The 18,848-nt window shown below is 41.4% G+C and overlaps 1 long non-coding RNA gene across 1 annotated transcript in view; it reads left to right on the top strand.

The window, feature by feature from the left end:
- Positions 1 to 18,848, top strand: part of LOC118926183 (uncharacterized) — a 132,114-nt gene that overhangs the window by 16,110 nt on the left and 97,156 nt on the right. The window contains exon 4 of the long non-coding RNA XR_005030367.2: positions 2,553 to 2,648. This is a non-coding gene — a long non-coding RNA (uncharacterized LOC118926183). The remainder of the gene's footprint in view (positions 1 to 2,552; positions 2,649 to 18,848) is intronic.

Below are 18,848 nucleotides of genomic sequence, written 5' to 3'. Positions count from 1 at the left end.
TATTTTTAATAAAAATTATTAAAAATATTAAGAATTTTTAAAACAGCTTTGGAGGAAAGAATCATAACCTAAATTTCTCAAGAGTAAGAAAATCCCTAATGAACAGATTTAAGAAATTGCCACTGGGGGGCAATGGAAGTTCAGAAACTGCCCTGCTAATCCCTGAGGCTACCAAGCACTTTAGCTGGTTTATTTATTCAAAGTTGGAATTTGGACGTGCAAACCACCAAGCTCAGGGAAATTCCTCGATGAGAAACACAGCCCTGGGAAAAACCTACCAAAGTGGAATTAGCACCTTGGCGGACTGCCTTTAACACAAAAAGCCTTCCTTCCTCGTGTGTCTGAAGAATTGACTCCAGTTACCATCAGTCTGAAACAGAGGAAACTAAGTTAAACAGCAAAGAAATGAGACAACAAAGAACGGTCCTTGTTTCTCCTTACCTGCAGACACATATAGGTGCACAGTGTGAGTGGCGCTAAGGCATCTCACAGCGACTGATCCAAGTGGATCCGTGTTTTGGCTAGTGTGCATGGGTCAGGAAAATCGGGAACTTCCTTGAGGGAGGAGGGAGGTTGTAGAATTTACCTTAGGAAAACTGAATCATTACCAACACTTCAGGTGACAGTTAAACCATCTAGTGAGACAGAGTTCAGACATGTTTAGGAAGGCTCCTTTTGGAAAACAGAGGCAAAAAGTGTGTCTTCACTGCAGTGCTAGCGTTACAGCCTCTTGGTGGTGTGCTGTGGGCTTTATTTCTCCTTCCTGATGACCTCTGCAGTGCTTGGGACCACTGGTAGCTTTGGGGTCCAACCCTGGCACCAGAATTTGGCCAGCCCACTCTGTCAATCATTATCAATATGGGGGAGTCCAGCCACCAATCCTACATGGTCTTCTTTTCCTTTCCAAGTGTAACTCCAGGGAAGAAATATTTTCCCAGCCTGGGACAAATTACCTTTGAAACCAAAATTGGTCAAAGGGAGAAATAAAGTGAGAGAAACCCGTTTATTGCTTATAAGCAGTTGTCCACTTCTGCTCGCCTGTCTCTCACAACCTGGCTGCAAAAAGGGACCCACCCAACCTCTCCAGTCCAGATATGTTCTTGCTCCCCCTCATAATCATCTATTGATATGGAGACAGACTACTTCTCTCCACCTCTTGGAAACAACTATTGATATGCACTAAGGCCAGGTAAGAGATTCTGGAAATATTGCATTTTTACCCACACCAAGGATACTGTCACCAGTACAAGGATTTTGTCCTGCTTCCACTCCAAGAGGAGCCAAAGGACAGGGAGATGTGGAACTTAAGAAAGCAGTTCTGCATGTGCTTTTGTACATAAGAGAGGACTTAAATATGTCCAAGAAATATGTTGCAGCCCATGTCCCATATGCTCTCCATTTCTAGAGGCCTCCAACCTGGCAGAGGGACAGCCTGGGAGTTGTAAGACTGCAGCTTGGGTGAAGACCCATAGATCCCAATGCTCAGTGCCCTGTGCCCTCTGGAAGTTGCTGATCCATGTTTCTGAGGACACTCAAAAAATCTGGGAGTGTATTATATTAATGAGGACATTTGAGTTTTGAGTGAGAAGCCCAATTTGAACTAATTAAGCAGAAAAAGGAATTCATTGGTTCATATCCCTAGGAAGTCCAGGGGTGGGTGAGGCCTCAGGAGGGCTGCCTCCCTCTCTCAGCCGTGTCCCTCAGTGTGATGGCCTCTCTCCCAACTTCTTTACCATTCTGGGGAATTAGCTCCTGTCAGGTCACATATTCCCCTTGGATTGATTACTGTGTTCAGAGGCAGAGGGGGACAATATGATCTGCAGGGGTCTGGAGTGTTGTAGTTGACAGCCCACCAAGGACCACATGAAATGGGAGAGAGGATGTTCCTCAGAGGAACTGATGCTGGGCAGACTGAAGCAGCATGAATGTACACGCTGATAGAATCCAGGCAGGAGTACCGCCTTTTTGCATAAGCCCACCCACCATCTCAGAGAGACCTAGGTTTCATCTTACTTGGGCTACAAGCATTTTCTGGAGGACATCAGCAAGCCACAAGCCCACCTATTCCCTGACTCATCCCCTCGAAAAGCCCACCCAAAACCTGGCCATAAACAACCTCTTGGCCTGTTAGAGACCTTTTTTTTCCCTTTGTTCTGCTGGCCAGAACAGAGGGGGTCACTCTCAGCTTTAGCAATAAACTTGCCTGGACTGCCAAGTTTGCATACCCTCTTTTCCTTTGTGGGTAAAATTGTTACATTTCCAGAATATCTCCCCAGGCTTTAGTACATCTGCATATCAATAGGCATTCAGAGGTGGAAAGAAGTATAGCTTTAGTGCATTTACATCATTCCTCAGGGGTGGAGAGAAGTTCATATCCATATCAATGGGTAATTACCTAGGCAAGGAGGGTTTATCTATACCTGAGAGGGGAGGGGAGGGCCAGTTTTGCTTCTGCTGGAGCAGGAAAGAGAGCTGGCCCGGGACTGCAGTTTATGAACAATAAGCAGATTTTAAACTTTATTTCTCTCTTTGACTGATTTTGTTTTTTACAGGTATTTTGTCCGGGGATTTCCTCTTCCTGGACTTACATCCTTTCACATGCAAGTTGTGCATCTGTTTGGACAGGAAGACCAAGAAGCCAAGTAATGGTAAGAGATCCATCAGCCAATAGTAAAATTAATCCCAATTGCAGTTTTGCTTCCTTAAATTCTACCATAGGCCTAATGAAAAGGCTCTGGATTCTTGTAAATCATTTGGGGAATGTCTTTTACTAATTCAAAGAGGATCTAAAAACTGTTTTCTATTGACAAATGTCTCCATGAAAAGGAACCTGAACTGTAATCAATACAATACAGAAAGCACCAAGAGTTCAATATCAGATGCTGAAAAACAAAGGGAACATGCTGTCTAATAATGAAAATGACTAACAATTGTATTTGGGACTAAGGGTCCAAAATTATCCCTGGAAACCCCTTAAGGTCTACATAATTATTTGCAAGGCTCCTTTAATGCAAGTGATCTGTTTTCTATGTAAATCCTAATCGTACAGAACACGTGCCCTGGAGTAAAACATAGACTGAAACAAGATAAAATTTCAAGGAACTGAAGGCCTAAATAGCTATAAGGCAAACGCTGATGAAGTGGGAATGGAGACAGTGGGACATTCCGCCGGAGTGACAGCAGTCTGCAAAGCTGAGAGGGTTGTCAGAAGCCACTGTGCTGATGAACGAACTGCCTGGGCTACAGGCCTGGCAGCCACATACACAGGCGATACCGAGTGCAATTCTGAGGTCCAGGAGGGCAGCCTGGAGCCCTGCAGTGGGGTAGCCTGGGAAGGGTGGCCTTCCACTGTTGCAGTTCCTCCCCAAGAGTATTGGCTGTGATTGTAGAAGTCACTTGGCCTCCCAGAGCCTCCACTGCCTCATCAGTGAAGTGGAAAGAATACCAGCCTCTGGAGCTGTCTTGTGGATGAAATGAGCAATCATATATTGGCCTAACCTGGGAGTCAGCACACTTTTTCTGTAAAGGACAGGAAAGTAGATATTTTGGGCTTTGTGAACCATAGCCTCTGTTGCCCTCGGCTGTTGTTGCAATTGGCAATATGTAGATGATGGCCAATGGTTTATGTATATGTATTGATGGCCAGTAAGTTTATCTACAAAATAGAGGTGGCCTTGGAATTCAGTCTGCAGGCCATCCTCTGCTGCCCCCTAGTGTAACTACTTCTTAGCTCCTCCCTGTTTCCTAAGTGTAGTTCCTCCCTGCTCACCCTGTTAACCCTCCTGCCCCTATCCCACCCCTCCAAGGGAGTACATCCTTTCTGGACTGAATTGTGCTTCCCCCATTCATCTGTTGAAGCCCTAACCTCAGATGGGACTGCATTTGGAGAAAGGGCCTTTAAAGAGGCACTTAGAGTTAAATGAGGTCCTAAGATTGTGGTGCTAATCCTGTAAGACTGGTGTCCTTATAAGAAGAGGAGGAGACACCAGAACTTAATTTCTCTACCCTGTGAAGACGCAATAGCATGGCTGTCTTCAAGTCGGGAAGAGAGCTTTTGCCAGAACCCAATCCTGATGGCACCGAGGTCTGGGAGGTCCCTGCCTCCAGGACTGTGAGAGAATAAATGCCCATAGTTTAAGCCGCTCAGGCTGTGGCGTTTTGTTATGACAGCCCCCGCAGACTGATACAGTGACCCGTGAATTAACTGTATGAATGCTGTGGCCAACTTAAATTTCTTTCTTCCCTTAAAAAATTTTTTTTATATCTCTCAGATCGAGGTAAAAACATCTGCCCTGCTTATCTAACAAAATTTTTGTGAGGCTTAAATTAAATTGAAAACACAAGGTACAATATAGTGCAAACGATTACTGAGGCATTTCTCTTTAAGCTCTATCACCGATATTTACAAATGTAAACCACCACCTGGGGCAGCAAATCTGGATCCAAAAGTTGAGGCTTTTTCCCCCCTAAGCAAGACTACTGGGTCCATGGAGTGGTGTTTGTCTCTTTGCTTGTGGGCTTTTATTCTTTGAGAAGTAAGAGGGCTACAAGGAGGCTAGAGGAGGAAACATGTATGAAAAGGATTCTAGTTCCAGTGCAAACAGAGTGCTTACTCTCCACTCTTTGATGGTCAGTGGCATCATGTCCTCATTCAGTAAATACAGATAAAGTCTCTACTCCAAGTCAGGTGCTGTGCTGGGTACAGTAGATACAGAAATGACAAAGACAGACAATGTCTCTGCCTTCAAGATGATATTCTAGTAGGGCATGCGTTCAGGCACACCTGTGTGCGTGTGTGTGTGTGTTTGTGAGAGAGAGAGAGAGGGCAGAGGGGCAGGGCAGGGCAGACTCAGAACAGAGAACAGTTGAATAAATAAAATAATTACAGACTGAATTAACGTTAGGACGAAAACCAACAGGCTCATGTGTCAGAAGTTACAGGGTGAGGCTAACGGTAGACAAAATAAGCAGTCTTCATGTCCTCTTCGTCTTCCCTTTCATCTTCTCTTCCCGCAACCCTCATCTCCACAGCTTTCCAGCTCCTAGTTTCTCCAGAAAATGGTGAATCAAGATGATGTTCTTCTTGTTGGTATTATGCCTAATATACAGTTCACAATAGTAATAACAAGTGTTGTTAACTGTGCTAGTGAGGAATACTGGTCAGGTATGTTCTAGAATGTCACTCAACTGGGATTTGTCTGATGCCATTATCTCTTATTCTCTTATTCTCAAGACTGACCTTTGTTGTTGGTATGAATTATTCATGTCATCATTACAGATGAAAACACTGAGGCACAGAGAGGTTAAGGAACTTCCCCAAAGTTGCACAGCTAACAAATGCCAGAAGCAATGACTCAAACTTGAAGGCTGACATGACTTCATGTCACACACTTACTTTGCCTGCCTGGCCCCTATCTACTGAATTCCTGATAGTAAAAATTCCCTTCAAGGCTACCAGGGTGATTCTTTTTTTTTTTTTTTTTTTGAGAGGACATCTCTCATATTTATTGATCATATGGTTGTTAACAACAATAAAATTCTGTATAGGGGACTCAATGCACAATCATTAATCCACCCCAAGCCTAATTCTCATGAGTCTCCGATCTGAAGCACAATGAACAAGTTCTTACATGGTGAACAAATTCTTACATAGTGAATAAGTTCTTACATGGTGAACAGTACAAGGGCAGTCATCACAGAAACTTTCGGTTTTGATCACGCATTATGAACTATAAACAATCAGGTCAGATATGAATATTCGTTTGATTTTTATACTTGATTTATATGTGAATCCCACATTTCTCCATTATTATTATTATTATTATTTTTTAAAATAAAATGCTGAAGTGGTAGGTAGATGCAAGATAAGGGTAGAAAACATAGTTTAGTGCTGTAAGAGGGCAAATGTAGATGATCAGGTGTGTGCCTATAGACTAAGTATTAATCCAAGCTAGACAAGGGCAACAAAACATCCACGGATGCAGAAGATTTCTCTCAAAACAGGGGGGGTGAGGTTCTAAGCCTCACTTCTGTTGATCCCCAATTTCTCACCTGATGGCCCCCCTGTGACTGTGCCTGTCTTAGGTTGTTCCTCCCTTGAGGAATCTTACAGGGTGATTCTTTTTGTAGTTGTTCTTGCATATAGTTTTACACGATTTACTGATATGTTTGATTAGATTAGAACAGTTTCCCCAATCAGTTATTTACTGAATTGATTATTTTTGTAATTTCAGTAGCTGCGTTCTTAGGGCCATTGGTTAATCCAGAAAGAACATCATGAAAAAGTATTTAAGACCCTGTGTTTCTAGAACTGGTTCTCAAACTGTGTTCACCTGGAGTCCATGAGGGTCACCTGGGCTGCTTGTTAAACATGCTCTTCCTTGGGGTCAGGATGACCACTTGTCCTGCTTTGGCCAGGATGGACCAGTTCTGAGGATGTGAGCTTTCTGTGCCAAAAACCAAACCAGGACTGTCCCAGGCCAAACCAGGGTGGTCGGTCACCCTACTCCAGAGCCACTGTGAATTGCTAGGGTCCGGCAGTCTGCTTTGAAACAAACTCTCCAAAAGATTATTCTAAGCATACAGAAATCAGAGAGCCACTATACCAGATACGGGAATGAATTGCTGAAAGAACTGGTGACCAGTTTCTGGAGATATTGGGAAAAGATTGATTTTCATCTGTTTGGGTATGTTTGATTCTGTCTAAAATTGAGGTAGAATAATATCACCCAGCCTCCAGCCCATATAACATCAGACGGGACACTTTTTCATTCTTCAGGTAAGAAATAGGCACTACTTTCCCATTAACACATTGTAGTTGAGGAATCATGGGGTCTCCCAAAAGCTAGAAGGTCCCTCTGAGGCCATGCCAGTTGGGATTAATGAATCTATGTTAATCTGGGGCAGGGGTTCTCCATCTTGGCATCTCAGTGGGATCACTGGGGAGAGTTTTAAACTCGTAACATGTAGGCCTAACTCAGACCAATTTCGCCAGAATCTCTAGGATTGGGATCCAGGCACCAGTAATTTTATGGTGTGAGAACCATGGATCTAAAGCAGCACTGGTCGTGAGTGAGCCATAATTTCCTAGTAGTCACATTTTAAAAGTAAATGAGAAGCACATGAATTTTAAGAACATACCTGAAATTTTATCACTTTAACCTACAATCACTATTAAAAATTATCATTGACACATTTTACATAAATTTTTTTCATGCTAAATCTTTGGAATTTGGTGTATATTTTATACACTTGAGCACTTCTCAATTTGGATGCTAAATTTTCAACAGAAATACCTGATTTGTATTTAGATTCTTATACCTGAGTTGTTCTAGACATATTTAAAAGTATTCCAATTACTGAATTTGGTATTAGTTTAAAATTTTTTAGTGAATTAAAATGAAAAATGCAACTTCTCTGTCTCACTAGTCAAATTTCAATTGCTGAATAGACATGTGGCTGATAGCTTTGATTATGGATAGCATGGATCTAGGGTAGAGCTTCTCAGACTTAGTTTGGGCATACAAATTACTGGGCAATCTGGTTAAAATCTATGTTCTGATGCAGGAGATCTGGGGTAGAGCCTGAGAGTCTGCATTTCTAACTAGCTGCTAGCTGATGCTGCCAGCCCAGGGACCCCACTTTGAGTAGCAAGAAGAGGCTAGAGTAATCTTAAATGAGGGCTACTGCAACCCTGATTTCTCCATTTGCTCAGTGGTATTCTCTCATTTCAAAGGCTAGGAAATGTGTGTGTGTTTGTGCGAATATATATAAAATACATATGTACACATACGTATGTACATAAGTATGTGCATGTATCTGAAGATACATATAAATGTGTCCGAACTTGTCTAGACACATAAATAAGCTCTGCAAATAGAAAGAACATTTCAGTACTACATGTGTTATTTGTCTCCTTCCCTTTATTTTAAATTCAACTCAGACTTTGGTTCATTGGAACTGAACAACAGCTGAATGTTTTATCATGATTTAAAGTCCCTATATTCGTTAGTTTGCCTTTTTAAATGAGCACAAATAGCTCCCTGCATTGTGTTTCAATGTTTGAAGGTATTTAAAAAGTACCTGGTGACGCAGCCTCTGTGGTTCTGTGTAATGCAGAGTAAGTTCCACTTCCATTTGGTTCCCTTGTATGTGGATATTTTGTGCCTCAGTATGCGTGTTTCTTTCTGTAGATGCTTTTTCATTCTTCTCGAGACACCAATATGGAAGGTTATGAATCACTTCTAAAGTATTATTTCAAGATTTATTCAATTATTTAATTCATTTGGTTCCTCTGAGTCAAAACTGATTTAACATCTATGTCGTGTTTTAAAAGACAAACCAAAAAAATAAATCCAAAAAGCAGAAAACGAAAACAAAAACTGAGTTTTCTTTTTTTGAGGATTTATAATCTGAAAAGGTTACTTGAACATAAATAGCAACCAAAATCATAGTGACATTGGAGAAATTGGTCATGCTTCTCTTTATTGTCCCATAGTTTCTTCGGGGACAAGGTTTTCATGAGAAAACACCATTATTTTTAGCAGTTACTGAAATCAGATATAGGGAGATACAAAGGACACAGCTATTAAAAACTTTTGGGAAATAAAACCAGGTAATAGCCCACTAAAATGAGAGGAAATAAAATGAAGAATAACAATTGGGTATATCAAAGCAGGTTGGAGAGGAAAAATACTACTTTTTATTTTAATCCCAATTTTAATTTCATTATCTAGTATTGGCCATTTGAGGTGGGAAAATTATATTTCTTTTTCTTTATGTGATAAAATAATTATTCTGTGTACAGCTATAGATCCCAATAAGTATAAGATCTGGCATCATCCATGAAAATGGCCACTAATTCAAAAGCTCAGTTCACTGGGCTGGAGTCTGGGGGAGTCCACAGTCTCAAGGGAAGTCAAGCTGGAGCTCAATATTAAATCAGTAGTCTCTTTATTTTATTCTTTTGTTTTAACTGCATGGGTGTCTCTGGGTGAAGTTTGGAGTATACTACATTTTTTATTTCCTGTGGCTCAAACTGCATTTAATAACTAATAATAATAGCCATCATTCATTAACTGTTTAATGTGTGTCAGGGCCTTATTCATTACTTTAATTGCATTATTTTATTTAATTCTTGTAACAAACTCATGACATAGGTATTGTCAAAGAGCTAGAAACATGAATCCCATACCAATACAGAATGAACACATGTCAAGAATTTATTCAATAATTAATGATGGGAGCCATAAGAAGACCAAGCTGATTCCAAGGGCATTGTGAGGAACTTGGTATTTACAGGCCTTTTGAGGAAAAATAAGTGTTGGAATAAGAGTTCTGGGATATATTCAGCACTGGTTGATGTCCTACAGGGCAACAAAACCACAACCTTTGGGGTTATCTTTTCTACTGGACAGAAGTCTCTGAATTAACATGTAGCTTCAGAGCATCTAAATTCTAATCAAATTAAAAAAGTAAAAGTCAAACAGAAATACATTCTCTAGATAATTAAGTAACTCTTAGGCAGGCCATAATAAGCGTTCCATTAAGATTTTGAAAGCTCATGCCTTGGTTCATTTCACCTCACTCCAAGTTTGGGATAATTTCCTTAACAAAATTGTAATTATCCACATTTTCCCAATGAGGAAATTGATGCTTAGAGATGTTAAGTAAAATGTTAAGGGAGTCACAGTAAGGGCAGAGCAAAACTGGAACCCAGATCCTTCTGACACTTAAACCCATTCTCATATACTACCTGGAGTCCATTTTGACCTGCCTCATAAAATTCATTATTGTGTGTGTGTGTGTGAGTGTGGTGTAGGGGAGGGGGACAGAGAGGGAGGATTTGGAAACTGGTATTCTAACCTGGGTATTTTGGGGACTTTTATTGACAAAGCTTATTCAGATATCAACATTTCACCATTTTTTTTCTTTTTTTAAAAAAATCTCATTATCCCTTGCCCATTAAACATCTATCATTAAAGGAGAAGTCTTCTCTATTGGTTTCTTAGGAATGGGGGGTAGGGCTTGCACCAAACCACCATGTATATTATCCTTGCCCTTGACCACCAGCACGCATTTGAGAACTGGGTGGCCAAGGGAGTTAGACTTTGATGTCCTGAAATAGGCTTTTCCTTGGTACAAAGCAAATGTGTTCATGCAGAATCTAAATCCATAAACCCCAGCCTTTACTCAACTCAGCCACCCAGTTTAGATCAAAGAGAGTTAATATATGCCTTGTAGGTATGATCTGAATGAAGACATTCTCTCTAAAATCTATTGGATTTCAGAGAAAGAGGAGGGGAGGGAGGCAGGAAGAAGGGGGAAAGAGAGAAAGAGAGATTCCATTAACTGAAGGCACAGTTAAATTTTGTACCCATCTAGGTGACCAGAGACCAGATTCAAAGGCTAAAACATGGGGGTAGGAGATGGGAGGAGTGTGTGGATATGGGCACATGGCAGCATGGATAGACTTGTCTCCCCACCTTGGCATTCCCAACACTAATCTATTTGCCTCCCTTGAGTCAGGCAGAAGCTAAGGCCTTGGGCTCTGTTGGGGGTCCCAGGAGTTGGAGAGACCTAGGCTGGACTAGCACAGAGAAGTTACCTGATGATAACCGCAGGTTGGCAAATCCCAGCTTGGTGTTCAGGATGGGTGGTGAGCTTACTTGAGTGTGCTGGGTGGCTGTGTGTCCACATGAGTAGTAGAAGAAGAAAGTTATAAAAACTAACAGTGTCATGTGACCAGCTGTAAAAATAAGGCTTGTAATAGCCAGGCACATTTTCTTCCTGTTTTGATATGGTTGTAGCTGTACATATTAATGAAATGTGTCCTCCTTCCCTCTGCCTATTATATAAGGAGTGCATTAAAGCTATATTTCGGTATTTAAATTGTGGAATAGTAAAGAGCTATGTGACTGACCTAGAACACAAATTCAACCATTTATAGATAAAATAACAAATAGGATTTTGTGGCTCCATTTTGCATGAAAGCGTGAGTGAGTTTTGGATGTATGGGAAATAGTTGTAGCAAGCAGGACAAAAGTATGATGTTGTCTATTTGGAAGTTAAAAATGAGTAAATGGAGAATGTTTGGATGCTGCACTGACAGTGGAAAGAAATGTGGTGGGTGAGCCGCTGTCAAGGGGCCATCCGTCCTGCCTCTTCTGCAGTCACTCCTGTCCTGCTGAAGGGAGGGTGAGCACTGCATCTCTTACAGTCCCTGTTTCTGCATGGTCCTGATGTAGAGTTGGCCAAAGAGGTGACACATGCTTTTTTTTCAGCGGAAGGGGAAGTGGAAGCTATTATGCTCAAGGGTGGTTGCAGCAGGTTGTTGGGCTGACAGGAGACTCACAGTGGCTTTTCAGGGAGTGAGTGAGAACCAGATGCTTTCCTGGTATAGACCGAGACAGCTGGTGAGAGGTTTCTCAGAGATTCTTGCAACTGGGAGTGGTTTTGGCAGAGCTTTTGGTAGCCACCCACACTGCCATGCTGGGCTGAGCTATTCCAGGTGGGCTTCCCTGGTCTTTGGAAGTGACTTTCCTGACCCCACTCCCTGAGATATTTCAACATTGATGTAAGCCCTAATCCTTTTATTTAATTCTTTATTCCTGGAATATTTAGAATGACTTTATTTTGTTGACTGACTCTAAGCTTACGCACAGTTTGATGAAAAGATGTGCATCGCAGTGATGCATTTAAGGAAAATGCAATGGGAAGGCCAACACCCTGAGGGCCACAAGAAGCAGAGGTACTGCTAAGCACATTTTAAAATACAGGGAATTTAAAAACACTGGAATTTTCAATTTGACCTGAGATCTGCATCTTTCCTTAGGCTTCAGTCGTTTTGGAGAGCCATCTACATGTTATCCCAGGGGTCAGCGAATTATGGCCTGTGAGCCGAAACCTGCCTGTTGCCTGCTTTTATAAATAAAGTTTTATTGGAACACAGCCACACACATTTGTTTACATATTATTTATGACTGCTTTCATCACCATGGCAGAATTGACTATTCGTAACAAAGACCATGGGGCACACAAAGCCAAAAAAATTTGCTACTTGGCTCTTCACAGAAGAATTTTGCTGACCACTGTATTATCCTAATTCCTTCTTCCTTCAAAAACTGAAGCTTTCTTTCTCTGTCATCATCTGCTTGACTCACTTGGTGGGATTAGACTAAATAAAAAAAAATATTTTTTTTGGCAAAGAGATTTAGGATGCCTGAAAAAACCTTAGCTGGCTCAGAGTTCCCACTTCCCAACACTTCTAACTTGGCATAGCAACATGTCCTTTTTAATTACCTGAATTCTTCCTTAATCATTGAAGCCACCTCTGCCATGTTTCCCTCCCTGCATTGCTTAAGGTAGACAAATATGCTGTTGTTGGCCCGCATGGTTCCCGGAAGGCTGATCAACTCAAGGACTATTTTGAAGAATAGCTCTGCCCCCTATTTAGACTTGAGTGTCACAAAATGCAAGGAGGCTGCTTGCTTCTAGCATAATCTTCAAATAATTTTCAAAAAGAAAGGTTGAGATGTAAAAGTGGAGCATTTCACATCTTAAACTCAACATTTTAGAAGCAATTGAAGAATGATTTGATACATTACTGGAAATACAGAAGAATAGTGATTAAAGTGTTTTGGAGGCAAAACCCTCAGTGAGTCTATTTGAATGATTACTTCTTTATCAATTGGCCATGCTAATCTTTTCTCTTTATTATGTAAGAAAATGGAGCTTGCGCCCTCCTCTAAAAAATGTTGCTGTTATAAAGAAGCTCTTTAAAGGCATAGTTCAGGAGACTTAACAGCTTTGGTGTGACATTCAGAGAGGATTCATTAGTTTTTCATCATGATACTGCATCTGTTATAATCCAGTGAGCCTGCAAATGCACAAGATAAAGAATCCATTGATAAATATTATACATCTGTGTGCACATGTCATTCATTAAGTCCAGCCCATGTTCATTTAATTCACTTAAAAAATGCGTGTTTATATATGCATATATTTATTTAGTTCTTACCATATGCCAGGCTCTGCTTTAGTTCCTGGGTATATGAGGACAGGAGGCAAATAATGAAAGAAAGGGAAGTTCTGGAAACTTTCTTTCACTAGTGATTTTGGAGAAGTCACTCAGTTTTACCACTGTATTCGTGGTGCTCAAACTAACAGCTCCAGGGTGGAGCGTTTGGAGCCTCCTCCGCACTTACTCTGGGCTTGTGTCCTCCTGCTGTGTTGGCTCTGCTCACGGAGTCCCTGAAAACACATAGGATGATCATTGTAATGACTTTTTTTTTTGCTGGAGAGTCAACTATAAAGTTTGCATTGGACCAGCAGGCAGCCTCTTGCACTTCGTCCAACTCCATAGTCTGATATGTATTCTTGACAGGAAGATAGGCGGCCAACTTTGTTTTTAATTATTGGACTAAATTACATACATCATTCTCCCTTTTCTCATGCCTCCCTCTGAAATCCCATCTTCTGTGTAGCCGATGCTGATGAAATTGCCGGTTTTGGCATTAGTGCTTCTGTCAGCCAAGTGAGATGAACTGAGTTAATATCCACACCTGAAATGAAGCCAGGAACATGTACCCCCGGCTTCGGCCTCTTCCCCAACTCCCACTTCCCCTCCACCCCTTACCTGCCGACCTGCAGACGTCCTAGCACATGGCTCCTTTGCATCTAACCTGACACCCGAGTAAACATTTTCAAGTATTTTCTAATTCTTTACCTCCCCACATCCCCCTTTCATTCTTTTCTTTCTTTCTTTTGTTTTTTTCCCCCCACAAAATACTTGAATCCTCTTTTTTTGTATTCTAGTGTAAACACGAGACAAATGTGTAACTCATCATAATGGACATCTGTTACATGAATAGTGGCGAGCTCATATCTCCCAGATTAATCACTGCTTCTATTCATTTGGAATTAGCAATGTGTGACTTCAAGTAATTCCCTGATGAAACAGAGCACACATTCTTTTCACAGATGTATAGAAATAGGAATAAATCTAAAATTTGGCAAATGCTCCAGATGCAGAACACAGTGCATGCTTATAATAAGAAAATATAATAACTGTCCTAGACTAATACATGGTAACTCTGACAAAGAGGAATTTATACACTCAAAACTTCTTGAGAAGAGCCTCACCTGCATTAGTGTTTTCTAAGCTCTGGCCCTGGGGATCTGGAGTTTCCTGACAAAGTTTTCTCATGTTATTTGTCCTCCTTGGAGACTTGAAATTCCTCATTACTTAGAAGCAAGATAGAAATTTGGAGGCTATGAAGCATAACGGAATTATCGTCTGTATGAGCCAGGGTCTTATTGGCTACCCTTCTTTGTCAAGGTATGTTTTCAGAAAGAGTGCATTTCTGTGTGCTAGGACTACGTATCCAAGACATCTATCATATACGGACCATTGAGTAAAAGTCCGCATAAGCTAATGATTCACAGTTGTAGCCCATTGCACACTGAGACAGAATATTGCACTCAAACCAGAATAAGCAGCCTACAGCGCAAAGTATTTGCTGACTTTGTTTATGCTGTGACATAATGCCAGCTTTCATAATGAGGTCATTCATTCATTCAGCAACCGTTTATTGATCCTGTTCTATCAGAACCTACTGGTCTGATCCTGGCACTGTTCTAATTTGGGATATGAAGACATGAACTTTTTTCTTAAAAAAATGAATAGTCTAATGACGAAGCCAGGTATGTCTACACATGAGACCAATACTGTGATAGATCCTTTGATAGGCATCTGCACAGAAGAATGGCCAATCTCTCTTCAGTGGGCTGTAGGCAGTGAGAAGAAATTCAGAAAAGACTGGAGGGAGAAGGTGTTGTCTTAGCAGAGTCTTGAAAGAGGCTTTGAGGAGGCTATTGGACATACAGTGGGGACAGAGTGGGAAGGTTACTAGTTAGCTTCCTTAGGTCGCATCCTGTTTCTATTCTGCTTCCAGAAGCAAACTTTGAGTGTAGAAGATATAAGTAGGAAAATGACATAACAGGGTCAAGGTTGGAGAAGAAGAGAAAAGGGACAGCTTAAGCCACTTACAGTTATTACAGTCTGGTGGTGGGAGAAACATCAAGTAGTTCACTTTTGGTTTCCTATAATTGACTGTGCTGAGTACAGACAAGGTAATAAGGAAATTGTAGGTAAAAAATGGTCAAATGTTGGTAATTCCATAAGATTCAGTCTAATAGGTATAGCATCCATGTACATGGTACAAAAGCCCCCAAAGCAAAAGTTATGTCTCAATCCTGTCCTTCTCCCCTGCCCACCCACTTCCCTCCTCAGAGAAGGCTACCACTGGAGTTCTTCCAAAAGGTATTCTTGCCATATTCGAGCGTTTCCATAAGGTAACATGTTGTTAAAATGGGACTATTTCAGGGTTGGTTTTGGCTGAGGAATGAAGTCAATAGGTCCCACATTCCAGGGCACCACCAGGACAATAATTCTAAGTAGACATAAAGGACTCACTGACATCTTGTCTCTTGGCATCCAGTGTCTGCTTGAATCTGCACGGCATGGGAGCTAACTACCACCCCAGGATGTGGGGGAGCTGCAGAGCACTGGATGGAGTGAGATGATGTTCTGAGAACTTCCCAAAGGCAAAGAAAGGAGGTTTTTGGGCAGGCTGCTAAGAGTATAATCATACAGCTGCAGTCCTCTCCGGGTCACTCAGGCAACAAGAACTTGGAAGCCTAAATCAGCACTCTCGGCAGCCCTTCCCTATTTATCTGGAGTAGAACAGAGAGTCGAGGAAAGGGGAGTGTGGGTAACCTCAGAGAGGGGGCGTGCTTAAGGGTGTAGGGTCTGGGGTTTTATAGGACTTTTGGGGTAGGAGTCAGCATAAGGTGTGATGTATGCAGGTGATTCATAATTCCTTTGAAGTTTTGTCTTAAGAATAGGGTTATTTAGGTGACTGTTGGTCTGGATCTCGGTATTTTTTACCCACATAGGTTTATTTACACTTCAGAGATCTATCTCCTGTCTTGCTAACAAAGTTACTTGATTAAGGGGCTGAAAGAAGAAAAAGAAGAATAGCATATACAATAAGTTAAAGAAATAGCTGGGCCCTTTCCACAGGCAAGTAGATTTACAATGGCATTATCTAATTGGTACAATGAAAACATGGGCTGCGCTCTGATACTTTATTTGGGGAATTCTAAGTCACTCCTGCCCTTTGAAACCAGTTAATTAATTAAGTGTGAGTCCTTTTCGGCCCTCTGGTTTTATCTGATTAACAATTTGAGTCCCTTTTAGTGAGCTCCGCTGGCCTTATTCTCCCTCCACCTGCTTTTATTTGTCTTTCTGATTAACACCACTATTCCTTACCCCCAAGAGTGAGGGAAGGGGACTCCTACCCTTAACTCCTGTCCTAGTGAGGGGAGCATCTAGGGGACCCACGCCGAGACATGTGAGGTCTGTTCCTTGCGTCTGAGGAGCCCAGAGGGCTGGTGCCTAACTCATCGGAGGAAGCCCCACTGGCCCGTGGCAGAGGGAGGGGGCCTCTGTCTGGAAGGAGACTGCCCTCCCTCCACAGTCACAGGGGTTCCAGAGACCACATGTGGAGTTTGTGATGGAGGTATTGGTGCAGGGCTGTTTTCACAGGCATCCAGAGCAGCATGTTGCCAGGGGATTTCTCTGGAAGCAAACCATGAGAAGGAGTTTATAGTGTGCACATATCTAATAGGTGTCAGCACCAGGAGCAGGAGAGGAAGGCAGCAGGATTGGGTAGAGGGAGGAGCTGGGCTGCAGCGCAGGCTGGGCCAGCCTGGGACACCCCTGTCGGGAGCTCTTGCGTAAAATAGCCTGTCACAGTGGTCCCACTTGGAGCTGAATAGCAGGGATTTTATACCTTTGCTTTGACCAACTGTCACTGAGTGCAGGCTACCCTGGGAAGAATGTGACCTTGGCCACAGTGTGTGTACTGGTGGGGGCAGAAGCTAAGAGGAGCCCAAGGAAAGGCCACTGGTATCATAGGGAGTGCAGTCAGAGGGGTCTCTGAGAGCATGTACACGCCCCCAGAAGGCAGCCATCCCAGAGGGCGCAAGCCATCGCATCGCAGCGTGAGTTAAGTAAGGGCTCTCCTAACCACTTGTGCGATTCAGGTGCGAGCAAGAAACTGATGGCACAGTCATGTTGAGTAATTTGCAGGCTGTAGTAAACAGTCTAGTTACAGAGGTGTGGAAGCCTCCAGGGAGGGTACAGTACCCTGGGGCTAGTAGGAGTGATTCCTGTTAGCCTCCCAGCCTGAAGCGTGGAGGATGGAATTAAAGGCCAAAATCTAGGGGTTTGGGGCACTTACTTCTACTGGTCATTTTAGTTGATGGAACCAGAATGTACATATTTTTAAAACTTACAAGTTCGTATTAACATTTCCAACTCAAATTAACAATACCTGTTTCTTGCTTGAATCTTATAATCATAACATTTTTTTCTTGTATGGATGATCTTATAGTATTTTTACATTTACAGAAAAATTACAAAGATACTACAGCGAGTTCCAGTAGGCTTCATACCCAGTTTCCCTTACTGTCTTACATTTGTCAAAATGAATGCAGTGATATTGAAACATTATTAACTAAAGTCTGTTGTTTATTCAGATTTCCTTAGTTTTTATCTAATGTCCTTTTGCTATCCCAGGATCTAATCCAGGAAACATTACATTTAGTCATCATGTCTCTTTATTAGCATCCTCTTGGCTGTGACAGTTTCTCATACTTGCCTTGTTTTTGATAACCTTGACAGTTTTGAGGCCTACTTACAGGATGCCCCACTAATGGAACTGGGGTTGTGGATTATTGGGAGGAAGACCATAGACATCAAATCCCATTCTCATCCCATTATATCAACAGTACATATTTCCAACATGACTTCTCACTGTTAACACTGACCTGGTTGAGGTAGTGTTTGTCAGGTTTCTCCAACTGTAAAGTCACTATTTTTTGCCCCTTTCCATACTACATCCTTTGGAAAGAAGTCATTATGCATAGATCATACTTCAGGAATAGAATTAACCTCTACTTCCTTGATGACAGATTATCTTCATGAATTATTTCAGTTCTTCTACATGGAAGATATTCTGGGCTCCCCAATTTATTTATTTATTCACTTTCTTATCTATGCCAATATGGACTAATGGATCATAATTTTTAATTTAGGGTTCTAATCTAAAACTGCTTTATTTATTTTGTTGGCCACGCTGTTCCAGGCTCATTTTGTATATTTCCTGCTCCAGCCCTGGACTTAGCCATTTCTCCCCGGTTCTTTTTACTGGAGAATGGTGTTGGAAACCAAAATTTGGGTGCTAAGCAGGCTTGTTGCTACTAGGCCCTCTTGGTTGACAGAGCAAGAAAATATATGTTTGTAAACTAAGCTATGTGTATGCACGTATCTATAAATATTTCTATATGTGAACATCTGTACCAACCTTAAGCTAAATGTAAAATGCTATCGATCTTTGGCAGTATCTCTTCAATTTTAAAATGGACATCTATTTTTACCCAGTACTCTCAGTTTGGAGAGTTGATTCTATAGAAATAAAATCACCACTAGATAAACATGTATGTTGAGGGGCATTTATTGCAGCATTACTTATAGAAACAAATTACTAGAAATAGCCGAGGTGCCTTTAAAAATGGGAATAGTTGAATACATTATTATATATTCATACTATGAAGCATTATTCAACTATTAAATAAGTGTTTTCATGTGATATTTGACTATGTATATTGATACTATGAAGCATTTATTCCACTATTAAATGAGTGTTTTCATATATTAATCAGAAGAACATCCATGATTTATTTGTAAATAATAAAAAGCAAGCTGTGGAGTAATATAATCC

This window comes from Manis pentadactyla, chromosome X, assembly GCF_030020395.1.
Source record: "Manis pentadactyla isolate mManPen7 chromosome X, mManPen7.hap1, whole genome shotgun sequence".
In the NCBI taxonomy this organism is placed as follows: Eukaryota; Metazoa; Chordata; class Mammalia; order Pholidota; family Manidae; genus Manis; species Manis pentadactyla.
Note: the sequence above shows the minus strand (reverse complement) of the source record. Positions and strands in the feature narration are given on the sequence as shown.